The 13,241-nt window shown below is 47.1% G+C and overlaps 1 protein-coding gene across 1 annotated transcript in view; it reads right to left on the reverse strand.

Moving 5' to 3' along the window:
* The window catches only part of LOC146802199 (serine/threonine-protein kinase Nek5-like), a 383,120-nt gene that overhangs the window by 204,236 nt on the left and 165,643 nt on the right, over nucleotides 1-13,241 (reverse strand). The gene's annotated exons all lie outside the window — the stretch shown is intronic.

Genomic DNA, 13,241 nt, shown 5'->3' on the forward strand with positions numbered 1-13,241 from the left:
CACGCTGTCCATCACAACATGCTTAGTGCCAAGTGTCCGCCTGTGAACTTAGCCGACGTTGCAAATAGCATAATTTGCATTTTGGGGTTTATAGTTAAGTTTCGCTTATTAGCCGTGTACCCAAAACGACCTACCATGCTTAGTACTGTTGGTTAAATAAGGAGTGCCCGATTGTGTCCCGCATTAAAAAGGGACCCACCGCCTCCTAGTTAAGAATACATATTACCTGCATTTGAGAGTGATTAAGCTATTGACAGCGTAAATAACAATGCCGTTTCTTTAAATATTTTAAAAACAAAAACATAAACAAAAATAATGTCATGAGCAATGCCAATAGCTCTAACTTTAACAATGCCGAGACCATTGCATTGTAAATGCTTATTTGTAGGTTCTAGGGAAGTTTCCATTTGGAGATCTACAAATTTTTAGGTCTCAGCTACAAAAAGCTTCACCTGTTTATTGGCCAGGCCTTTTTTTCCAATAGATATATCAAGTGACCTTTCAGTCAGGCCCTTGCTCACGACTGGATAGCTTTGTTGTCTATCTCAGTTGTTTCCTCTTCGAGGGATTTCCTCCCCAGTTATTATGTGTTTGTTCCTCCAAGGAGCATTTCTGTCTCACTGCTGATGTTGCCTGCAAATTGGAACACTATTTCCTTTTTCTTTTTACACTCCTTGGGCGTGTAAGTGTTTTCCTACTCTTGCTCTCTCCTACATGTGCCGCTTTCCCCTTTACTTCCCTCTCGCTCTTTACTCTCTGTGTTGCTTTCTTTCCCACCCGCACTTCCCCTTGTATGTTGCTTCCCCGGTGCCTTTCCCAATCTGTTTGGGATCTGTTTATTAAATATATCCTCCCCAGCTTCTCTGTTTCTCCCCCCTCAACTCTGCCCTTAGCACCCCAGTCTTGTCACCATCCTCTTCCACCCTTCTAATTGTCCTATACTGGCCACCGCTATTGGCTTTACAAATGCTAGGTGCTTTCACCATGAGCTAGTAATGCCAGTATCAGTGACCGGCCATTCAGAAAGTATAGGAGACGTGTTTCTATACTTTCAGGTTACCCACCATGTTGCTTATTAGAAAGTTGCGACGCAATACAGCAGTTATCGGAAAAGTGTAGAAAACATTGTTTTTATAATTTCAAGATGGGCACAAGTTGCATAACACACTGTGATGATGAAATGCTGCAGCCTTCTAAAAAGAATAGAAAACACAGTTTTCTATACTTTAAAGATGGGCCCCAACGTGATGACACAACAGCGAGTTGCATGATGCAATGTGGCAGCCATCTTCAAAGTATGGAAAGTAATTTTTTCTATATTTTATGCTGGTGGCAAAAGGCACTACTGAAGCCATAGTATGCGCACAACGTGACATTCCCTCCTCCCCAAATTCTGTCACCTTACCGCCAGCTACGCCCAAGAACTCTCAGAATCAGGGTATGTTGTCCACGGCGTAGCCTTTTATTTACATCAAACCATGTAATTTACCGCAGACCATTACTAAAGAAAAGTATCCTTCTTGGATATATAAGAATTATTCACAGCATCACACTTTAGCTGCATCAGCATGTCAACGGCAGTAAGGGAATTAGGCACGACATAACACTTTAATTTTAATTCAGCCATATACTAGAACAACTTGGCCGTACATTTGAACTTTACACTTTAACTTTTTAACTCGGCCGTACACTAGAACTTGGCCGTGCATGCAGACGGTACACTCACAGAGGTGTATCCTCCAAATTTTCACAAACATTGGAAAAAAAAGCAAACTGAAAGAAGCCTGGTGAGAAGGCCGCAATTGTGTTATTCATAAGTCAGTAGGCAGGCCTGTCCACTTAATGAATGACGCCCCAAGGCCTTCTTTATATGCCAGGGAGAAACAAAAAAACATGGAGAGTGGTGGCAAATATATTCCATTACCAGTCGTGCCAGGGAGGGGAGAGTGGATATTATACCCTTCTAGCTTGCCCAAGGGCAGAAGGACCCCTGCAACATTTGGAAAGTGTGAGTGGGTAAATCACTAGCTTCACCACCCGCCTTTCCAAACAGCATATGGTGAAAATGTAACTCATTACCTGGAGACATTGGGTTTACCTGGATTTCTTTTGGTCTCCCGGGGATATCAAAGGGACCAAAGGAACATTGGGTATAGTGAGCCTTGCAGAACTAGACTAATGAGAGGAGAGAGTTATGGTATGAAAACCGCAGGAGTCCTATTTGACAAAAGGAGAGAAGGAAGGTAGATGAGGTGCCAAGTAAGCCACCTTCAAAATGAAACAGATAATGTCTGACAGTGAATACTACTGATGGATCTAAAATATGGCATAACAGAGCCCCCAACAGCAATCTTCGATTATCCTAAAGATATGTAAAATGGGGATCAACACTGATATTGTGCTCCTGACAAATATAAAAACAGAGTGAAACCTGTCAATAAAACTATTCACTTCCTTTGTCAGTGACAAAATAACCGTTTTTTTGTAAGTCACAGTGAAATGCTTTGATTCATAAATATATGGCCCAATGATAGAATGACCATGGAGGGTGGTGCCAACTATTACATTGGATGCCAGTTTATTCAATGTTATCAGCATACTGGTAAATAGAGGGTATATATCACATGCAGAAAGATTAAGTGACCAATTTAGATATGAAATGTAACAGAAGAACTCTAATTTCTTCAGAAAAAATAATCTAGAGGGGAATCCACCAGTATATTTTATTTTACCATATGTATTATATGGAGAAGGACTTTCAGTTGATGGGTTCACTTCGTGATTGTAGGAAATCCACCTTTTCACTTATTTCTTACCTTTTGCTGGACTCTATATTTTTGTGGGCTAAAGAACTTTGTGCACTTTAACCCCGATACCCTCTTTAAACAGGGTCGAATTGTTACATCCTTGTGAGAAATTGAGTTGTTGGTAGGCTGTGAGCACTTGTCAAGCAACAGCCACAATCCATGCAGGGTGAACCACAAAAATCCACTACATTAACCTGTGCTTAACTCTGGGTAGCTTTAATTAATTATTTGACACCAAAATGACAAAAATCCAATTAGTAGAACTGGAGATATTGAATTTTAAAGTTTTTAGAGAAAATAGCACCAAAAGGCATAGTGTTAATTGTGGATATCTGCTTGTAGCCGACCAAGATGGACCGGCTACAGGGGCTCAGTTAAACCCGCTGAGCAAAGTACCTTGAATTCTGGTCTGTGGAGCATTGCGAGGATCCGTGTCAAAGAAGCATTGCGCAGCAGAAGCGATGCGTCAGTTCTGAGGTGTTGCGAGGCTGTGATACGAGGGCCTGTGTCATCGAAGGGGATCCAGTCAATGGGGCTTGTGAGGCGAAGTCCAGCATCAAGGATTCGGAAGACAATCGTGGCAATGTGTCAGTTCCAAAGAGCTGCGAGTCTGCGATGCGTAGTCCGTCGTCATTGTCTAAGTTGCCTTTTGACAAGGGATGAAAGGGCCTGCACCAATGATGCACCTCACAGTCAGGGCGATGAGGTGGTTCTGAAGAGCTACGATGTGAGTCTTTGTGATGGGTCCAAACCACGCAGTAGCTTCGTTGCGTCGGTTTCACTTGGGTTTGCGCCATGCAGCAGAGGAGATGCGATATTTCCGCTGGATCCACAGAGGCTGGCAGAGCACCTTAAGCCCATTTCCATGGGTCCAGGACTGGGGTGGGATCACTTGGCATGGCAGAGAACAGGTGCAGATGCAATGTTGTAGGAATTCTGTTATGTCTGTGATGCTTGAGATCAAGAGGCTAGCCAAATAACCCTTGGTGTCAGTTCAGGCTGGACTGTTACCATGAGGCACAGGGTCAAGACTGATTTGCATATGGCCAGGTCTAAACTGGGGTGGCATGGTGAGCAAAAGAATGATGGATATAACCCAGATCTCTTGACTTGGGGTGAATGTTTTGATTTGTTCTGCATTCCGTCCATCGATTGTGTGTCTTCAACTTTCTAAAAGTGGCATTTTCAAAATTGTAATGAAAAATCCAACCTTGCCATTAAAAAGGGTTTATCATTACAATTGCTTATGTATAAACCATGACATATCTACCTGCTCCCAAATAAGAATTACAGCTTATTAAATGTAATAAGGAGTCTCCAATGTTATCCTATAGGAAGGGTAGGCCTCACAGTAGTGAAAAACTAATTTTGGAGTCTTTCACTACCAGGATATGTAAACTTAAAAGTACTTATCCAACCTTTTAATTACAAGGCAAGGGGATTTAAATGCCAATTTGACATGGCCTGGGACACGTTATAAAGTGCTTCTTAAGTGGGTGGCACATTAGGTGCTGCTGGCCCACTAGTTCCATTTAATTTATAGGCCCTGGGTATATAGCATATCACTCTATAAGGGACTCACAAGCAAATTAAATATGCCAATTAGGTATATATCAATCTAACTATGTTGTCGCGGAAGCGTCAGCGTGTCAGCAGGATTCCCTACCCACTAACCTTAGCCAGCCAGCAGGAACGATGCTTGCGATGAGAATCCCCCCTCTTCTCCCCTTCGCTCACGCTCCCCTCAGAAAGGCCACCAGAGTAGGGAGAGAAAACGATTGGGAGAAGGGGGAGGGAACCAAAGATGACCACCGGAGGAATTGCAGTGCAACCTACTGTCCAGTAGGTGGGTGAGGTAGAAGTTCTAGGAGGGTTCTTGCGTCGGAGACTACGGACAAGAAAACAGAGGATACATAAGCCACTACCATTTATCATGAATCCCCACCCCCTGCCCCACTATCTAGAACTCACAGTTTCAAGGAGGGGGGATCTATCACTGGTATCCGGTAATCGTCCTCTGGGAGTGCTGGGTAGTTGGTTGTGGTTCCGCATACAACGTACAGAGTCTTCTGTGGAAAGGGTAAGTTCTGACTCTGTGTTCTGCGCGGTGAAAATAGTGGATGTGGAGTGACTGTCTGAAGGGAGACAAGGGAGGGCTCGCTGACCCCCTACAATCCTGCGTCTTGTCTACCTTCCCTCCCAACGTCCTGGCGTAACTCAAGAAAATTGTGTGCTCTCTCCTGTTGCGTCACAGCAGAGCACTCGGGTCTTGAGGAGAGAATTCCCTTCTCCTTTCGCTGTTATTATCGGGTGTGCTCACACGGCAGTCGTGCTCTGGTCTCTTGGAACCTTAGAGCTCTGCCAGGTCGGATAGCTCCTCCGCGGTTCCGTCACCGCGGGAGCTGTCTCCGAAATTAGGGGCTTTAGTAAATACTTACTCCGGTTCCTGTTGTTCCGGTGAATCTAGCGGGACGCCGTAGTTCTCTCTCACGGCTCCTGCTGATGTTGGCGCGAGGGGTGTTTCTCCGGTTTCGAGGTCTCCGCGAAGTCCAAGGTGTAGCGCGCACACGGCGCTCGTAGTACGAAGGTCTCGGAAACAATACTGGAACTGGGGCGAGATTGTCAAGCGCCTCCTCTAGGGGGAGGCGGTCTTTTATAGCTGCGAGATATGCGACCCTGGCTGACGCGAGTTCTGGTCGCCAGCCCCAGGGTGTTCTGGGCAATGTAGTTCCTGGCCGGTGTTCGCGTAACCGCGACAGAGCCCCCTCTCAAGGACCGCCGTCCCGGCGGACGCCCCGGCTTCCCCGGATGTGACCTATGGAAGGAGTCCACCAGGTCGGGGCAATGGAGATTCTGCGCTGGTTCCCAGGTCCTGTCCTCCACTCCAAACCCTTTCCAATCCACTAAATATTGGACCCTTCCTCTTACTAATCGAGAGTCCAGTATTTCCTGTACCTCATATTCTTCCTGGCCATCGACTTCAATGGGTGGAGGTTTCTCTGGGAGTCTCGTACTGATAGGGCAGGGTCTTAATAGTGACACATGGAACACGGGGTGTATATGCCAAGAGATGGGAAGGGACAGTCTCATGGCCACAGGGTTTACCACTCTCTCTATGCTGTAAGGTCCTATGTACCGGGGCTTCAGTTTATCAACCCCTTTTAACTGGAGATTGCGTGTAGAGAGCCATACCTTGTCCCCCACTTGATACCTTGGTTCCTCCTCCCTTCTCCTGTCGGCCCATTTTTTGTGCGCTGCTTGAGCGGAAGTTAAACTGTTTTTCGCTTCGAGCAATACTGCTCGGAGGTGCGCATGGTGTTCTTGGATACTGGGAAGTTTGGATTGCACGGGCCATTCAAAAGGGAGCATGTTGGGATGGTGTCCGTAGAGGCAGAAGAAAGGGGAACAGCCCAACGTGGAATGCTCCGCGTTATTATACGCGAATTCCGCCATCCATAATAAGGGAAACCAGTGGATGGGATTCTGTAAGGTAAAACATCGCAAGTATTGCTCAAGGGTTTGGTTTAAGCGTTCTGTTTTTCCATCGGTTTGAGGATGGAAGCTCGTAGATGTTCGTGCGTCAATGGCGAGAGATGTACAGAGAGCTTTCCAAAACTTGGATGTGAACTGGGACCCCCTGTCCGTAATTAATACGCTTGGAATTCCATGTGCTCTGACAATGTGCTGTAGAAAAACAAGAGCTAGTTCCGCAGAAGTGGGGAGTTTTTTCAAGGGAACGAAATGCCCCATCTTTGTTAGATGATCCACCAATACTAGTATTACTGTATATCCCTCGCAGGGAGGCATTTCAACGATGAAGTCCATTGAAATGGTGTGCCAAGGTCGCGGGGGAATAGGAATAGGTCGTAGGAACCCCGTAGGTCTTGTGTGACTCGCCTTACTTTGTGCACACACGGAACAGGTGCTCACATACTCGTGAGTGTCTTTTCTCAGCGTATCCCACCAGTAGGATCTCTCTAAACAGGAGATGGTTTTGTAAATACCCAAATGACCCCCTAAAGGAGTATCGTGCGCCCACGCAAGCACTTGGTTTCGCAATAGAGGATCTGGAATGTACAATGCTTGGGCATGATACAGGAGATTGTCTTTCTCTGTTCTTTTTTCTGGGCATTCAGCTATCCATTCCGGAGTATTGATATCTGCCACCGCTACTCTCAGGTCCTCTAGGAAATCTTGCGAACTTATTTGAGCTATGCTTTTGCCGGGATCCTTCTTCTCTGGGAGGATCAAAGGAGGTTCTTTCTCCTCCTCTTCCACGTTCTCCTCAGTGTCCCCCACTCTAGACAGCGCGTCTGCCTTCCCATGCTGAGGTCCAGGGCGGTACTTAATCACGAAATCATACTCAGCAAAAAAAAGTGTCCAGCGCAACTGTCGGGGCGTTAGAGCCTTCGCCGTTTTCAGGAAGAGGAGATTGCGATGGTCTGTGAAGATTTCGACAGTGTGTCGGGCGCCCAAAAGGTAATGTCTCCATTCCTCACAAGCTCTTTTTATCGCCAACAACTCCTTATCAGTGACGGAATAATTGACCTCACAGGGGGATAGTTTTTTGGAATAATACGCCACTGGATGGAGTTGTCCTGTTGCGGGATGGCGTTGAGAGAGAACCCCTCCAACGGCATATTGTGAGGCATCCGTCTCCACGATAAACGGGAGTTGTGTATCCGGGTGCCGTAAGATGGGAGCTTGTGTGAACCTGTCTTTTAGGGCCTGGAATGCTTGTTCTGCTTCGGATCCCCATCGAAAAGTTGTGTTCTTTCTCAGCAAGGTGGAAAGAGGGGTGATTAGTCTGGAAAAGTCCTTGATGAATCGACGGTAATAATTAGCGAATCCAAGGAATCTTTGTACTGTCTTGACGTTATGGGGTGCCTTCCATTCCGTGATTGCTTGGACCTTTCCCTGCTCCATCTGAAAACCACGAGAGTTAATTATGTACCCCAGAAAAGCCACCTCTTCTGCGTGAAACAAACACTTCTCCAATTTGGCATATAAGGAATGCTGTTGCAACCTGTCCAATACCGCTGTCACGTGCTGTACATGGTCCTCTAGCGTGGCGGAATATACCAGGATATCATCGATATATACCACGCAAAACGTCTCCAGGAACCCTCGAAGCACCTCGTCCATGAAATATTGGAAGGCTGCCGGGGCGTTACATAGTCCAAACGGCATCACCATGTACTCATATAAACCGAACTTGGTTCGGAAGGCGGTTTTCCACTCATCCCCCTGTTTGACACGGACCAGGTGGTAAGCTCCTCTTAAATCGAGTTTTGTGAACCATCTTGCTCCCTTGAGTTGGTCCAAGAGCACGGGTATTAAGGGCAGGGGGTAGCGGTTTTTTATGGTGACTCGATTTATAGCACGGAAGTCTATGCAAGGCCGGAGCTCATCACAATCCTTCTTAGGTATAAAAAAAAGAGGGGAGGAAGCAGGTGAAGATGAGTGCCTGATGAATCCGGAGGCCAGGTTGTCCGCCAGATATTTTTGTAGGTACTTTGTTTCCGGTTCTGTGAGGGCGTACACCCTACTACATGGTATTTCGGCCCCAGGCACCAGGTCAATGCGACAATCATAGGTGCGATGCGGAGGGAGGCGTGTGGCTTTCTGTTTGTCGAACACTTGTAGGTACGGGTGATAGACTTCAGGTAAAGTAAGGGAACAACAGAACTTTATTTCTTCACACCCGGAGGCCAGTAGGCTTGCTTGTGTCTTTTCTTCCCCTATCGGTGATAGGGGTTGGTGGTTGCAATGTTCTAAGCAGTACGTGGAAGTCAAGGAAACGGTACGTGCCGCCCAATGTATGATGGGATCGTGCAAGATTAACCAAGGCATACCCAATATAAGCCGGAAGTGCGGGGCATCAATGAGGTCAAACCGTATGTATTCGTAGTGGTTACTCCCCATTTTCATGAGCAGAGGAGAGGTGTGACTTATGACTGGCCCCGAGGACAGGGTGGTGCCGTCCACGGCCTTGACTTCTTCTGGACGTTTCTTCATCTCTTGGGGGACCCCTATGGTATGGGCATAGTTTAAGTCCATGTAATTTCCGGTTGCCCCTGAATCCAACATCGCGGATATGTCCACGGGGATGTCTGGTTTTATCCAAAGCGTAATCCCTACATTTATGTGGGCCACGGCGGTTGGATGGTGTTGGCAACGGCGTGGGAGATCACTGTTTGTTTCTCACCCGGTTCAGGGATCTCCTCCTGACGCGGGTGTGCTAGTTTTCCGAGTTCTCGTCCTGGTGCACCGTGGAGACATGCAGTCTTGGGAGGTTGGTTTTCTCTGGTAGTCGGGTCCGGGCTCGGCATTCCCGTATAAAATGCCCGCTCTTACCACAATAGAGGCATAGTCTCATCTTTCTTCTTCTTTCCCTTTCATCGTTTGTTAACGGCCCCTTGACTCCTCCAATCTGCATCGGTTCCGTGGGATCTGTGGATTTCGATGATTCCTCAAGGGTTTGGCGAGGTCTTACATAAGCCATGCGAGGGTCCCCTTTGCTTCTATCTCCCTTTCTTTCAAGAAGACGATGCTCCAACTGCACTGTGAGCGTGATGAATTCTTCGCAAGTGGGAGGGAGTTGTACCACTTGGGCAAGAACGTCCTTCAACTCTCCTCTCAACCCTTGGTAAAAAAGGGAGGTGCGCTTCTCTTGAGGCCAATCAGTCTCCACCACCAAACGATTGAAGGAAGTGATATATGTAAGGAGATCCTGAGATCCTTGCTTAAGGGTCATAAGTTCTTTATCCAAGGTAAGCATGTGCGATTTTCTGTCAAACAACTTCCTTAATTCAACGCAGAAGTTGGAGAAGTTATGAAGCACAGGGTCGTCCCTTTCCATTAAGGGGATAGTCCAACTGGCCGCGTTCCCTCCCATGTAGGACATCATGAACGCGGTTTTTGCAGCCTCGTCTTGAAATACCAATGGCTTACATAGAAAATGCAACCTGCATTGGTTGAGGAAGGTCTCAAACTTTTTGGGCTCTCCATAGAACCTCTCAGGGGGAGCCAATGGTATCCCAGTGTTTTGCAACACATGTACTGTAGGAACAGAGTCTGTGCCCGTAGTAGGGCCTGGGGCGGAAAAGACCCCTGTTTGGGGGTCCGGTCGATGCGCCATACTAGGAGGAGGGAGAGTCCAGTCTCTTATGTAACCCCCCGCTCTTCTGGATTCGGGTTTGCCCTGTCGGGATAAGCCCGCTACTTCCCTACGGAGGGTGCCGACTTCATTTTTCAGGTCTCGGTTTTCTGCGCGGGAGGCTTGCACCTCTACCTGTAACGCGTTGAGACTATCAAGAAGCGTGGCTAGTACTACATTGGTGTCCATCGTCCGGGCTGGGGTACTATCTTGGGCTTGACAATCTGTCGCGGAAGCGTCAGCGTGTCAGCAGGATTCCCTACCCACTAACCTTAGCCAGCCAGCAGGAACGATGCTTGCGATGAGAATCCCCCCTCTTCTCCCCTTCGCTCACGCTCCCCTCAGAAAGGCCACCAGAGTAGGGAGAGAAAACGATTGGGAGAAGGGGGAGGGAACCAAAGATGACCACCGGAGGAATTGCAGTGCAACCTACTGTCCAGTAGGTGGGTGAGGTAGAAGTTCTAGGAGGGTTCTTGCGTCGGAGACTACGGACAAGAAAACAGAGGATACATAAGCCACTACCATTTATCATGAATCCCCACCCCCTGCCCCACTATCTAGAACTCACAGTTTCAAGGAGGGGGGATCTATCACTGGTATCCGGTAATCGTCCTCTGGGAGTGCTGGGTAGTTGGTTGTGGTTCCGCATACAACGTACAGAGTCTTCTGTGGAAAGGGTAAGTTCTGACTCTGTGTTCTGCGCGGTGAAAATAGTGGATGTGGAGTGACTGTCTGAAGGGAGACAAGGGAGGGCTCGCTGACCCCCTACAATCCTGCGTCTTGTCTACCTTCCCTCCCAACGTCCTGGCGTAACTCAAGAAAATTGTGTGCTCTCTCCTGTTGCGTCACAGCAGAGCACTCGGGTCTTGAGGAGAGAATTCCCTTCTCCTTTCGCTGTTATTATCGGGTGTGCTCACACGGCAGTCGTGCTCTGGTCTCTTGGAACCTTAGAGCTCTGCCAGGTCGGATAGCTCCTCCGCGGTTCCGTCACCGCGGGAGCTGTCTCCGAAATTAGGGGCTTTAGTAAATACTTACTCCGGTTCCTGTTGTTCCGGTGAATCTAGCGGGACGCCGTAGTTCTCTCTCACGGCTCCTGCTGATGTTGGCGCGAGGGGTGTTTCTCCGGTTTCGAGGTCTCCGCGAAGTCCAAGGTGTAGCGCGCACACGGCGCTCGTAGTACGAAGGTCTCGGAAACAATACTGGAACTGGGGCGAGATTGTCAAGCGCCTCCTCTAGGGGGAGGCGGTCTTTTATAGCTGCGAGATATGCGACCCTGGCTGACGCGAGTTCTGGTCGCCAGCCCCAGGGTGTTCTGGGCAATGTAGTTCCTGGCCGGTGTTCGCGTAACCGCGACATATGTTTAGCGGAGTGAGTACAAGCACTTTAGCACTTGTTAGCAGCGGTAAAGTCCACAGAGTCCTTAGGCCCACAAAAATGAATTTCAGCAAAAACTGGCGGTAAGTAGGCAAAATGTTTGGGGGTGACCCTACAGAGACAGCCAGGTCCAACAATTCCTAATTGGTCTATTTAATTTCCCTAGAAGTCCCTGGTATATCGTACAAGGTGTACCCAGCCCTGACAGTTAAATGTCACTTGAGGACAGCAGCACCTATTGTGCCATTCCCTACAGTAATACGGCAAGCATGGCTTCAGGCCTACCCTCTGTAGCCGGACTGTAGCCATGTAAAATGTTAAATCTGACCCCTCAAATGTCACCCCTATGTAGGTCTTGAAGTCCACAAGCAAAGATGGATACTATTTAAAAGTAGGACATGTAGAAATGCAATTTTAACATGTCCTTACAGTGACTGGCACCTAAAAGCTATTTTCACTGTAGGAAGGCTAGCTGACCCATACAGAAAATCAAAGTACAGATTAAAATAATAATTAATACTGTATCTCGGGAATGACTAGAAAAATAATTAAACGACTATACTAATAGTTATTATAAATCCAATACTATGGTGAAGTCAGATTTTTAATAAATATTAAGGAAAAGTAGCCTTTAGAATGCTACTTTTTCTCCTTGAAGTTCCTGGAGGCTAATTTGCATATGCTCTCAAACTTCTCCCAGCCACTAATTAGCATTTTAATAATGTGAAAAAGGTGTGAAGGGCCTCCCAGGAGCAAACAATAGGCTGACTTGAATGGGCAGAGATGACTCTTCTGAAACTCATGGAATATGCAGAGTGTGGGTTGTGAGCATCCTTTTTTAACATTGCAGTGTCAAATCCTGCTAGTGTGTCAAAACATGCTTTTCAGGTCTGCCGGGTTTACATATATCACAGATGGAGCACTTACAAGGCACAGAACAAAATGCCAAGACACTTCTTGTGTCTCCATAGGCTGGTTGCTGGAAAATCAGAATTCTGTTTCTAGGTTTATTGAGGATACAGTGGCTGCTTCAAGCTTTGGTGTTAGTTGTGGGATAGCACACTCCCCACGCACAACCCCAGCTCTCAAAGCCATGTTTTTGGTGGCCGAAGGCTTTCTCCAGCTTGAAAATGCACAAAGTGATGAGTAGAGTTGGCTCTGGGAACTTTTACTCCATTGGCTGGGATGCCTGGGAGTTATTTCGACGCCCTAGTTCACCAGGCATATATGTGGCACCTTCAGGCATACACTTCAAAACACACCGGGCCTGAGAAAGAACAGAAGAGGACTGGACCTGTTGCCTGTGACCTGAGAGGAGCAGTGCAAGACTAGACCTGCTCCGTCTTGAACCCAGGACAAAGAAGTAGACTCAGAAGATCATAAGGCTGACCTCCTGGTTAAGCTACAGGGATGCAACAAGTGATACAAGTCCTTTTCTTTCAACTGTGCAGCGGACTAGTGACAATTGACCTTGGACTGGACCCTGCAGTTGGCTTCTACCTAACAACCTGCGAATCTCCGAGTGCTTCTACAGAGGTCCTGGGGCTTTGAAAATGTATTCCAAAGGCAGATTGGGACTTAAAGGCGTAAGTCAGAAGGTAAAATCTTTGACCAGGATGAACCTGGTTGGTGTATGTGACCCATGCTCCATTATGGTCAGCCTCAAATTGTGCCTAGGTCTCGGTCTGCCACGGCCACTGACTATCATTGGTGCTTTGTTTTTCTTGGTGCTATTCCCACTTTAAAAAAAAATTCATATGTTCACCTCCCCTTACTGAATTTTTGTCATTTTGTTTATTCAAATTTAATACATATTTCTAATTAGGTTTTGCATTTTTATTGTCTCAATCAGGACCTAATATCCATGATAGTAGATTATGTTGAAGATCATTGAAAATCTG

Source organism: Triturus cristatus, chromosome 8, assembly GCF_964204655.1.
Source record: "Triturus cristatus chromosome 8, aTriCri1.1, whole genome shotgun sequence".
NCBI lineage: Eukaryota > Metazoa > Chordata > Amphibia > Caudata > Salamandridae > Triturus > Triturus cristatus.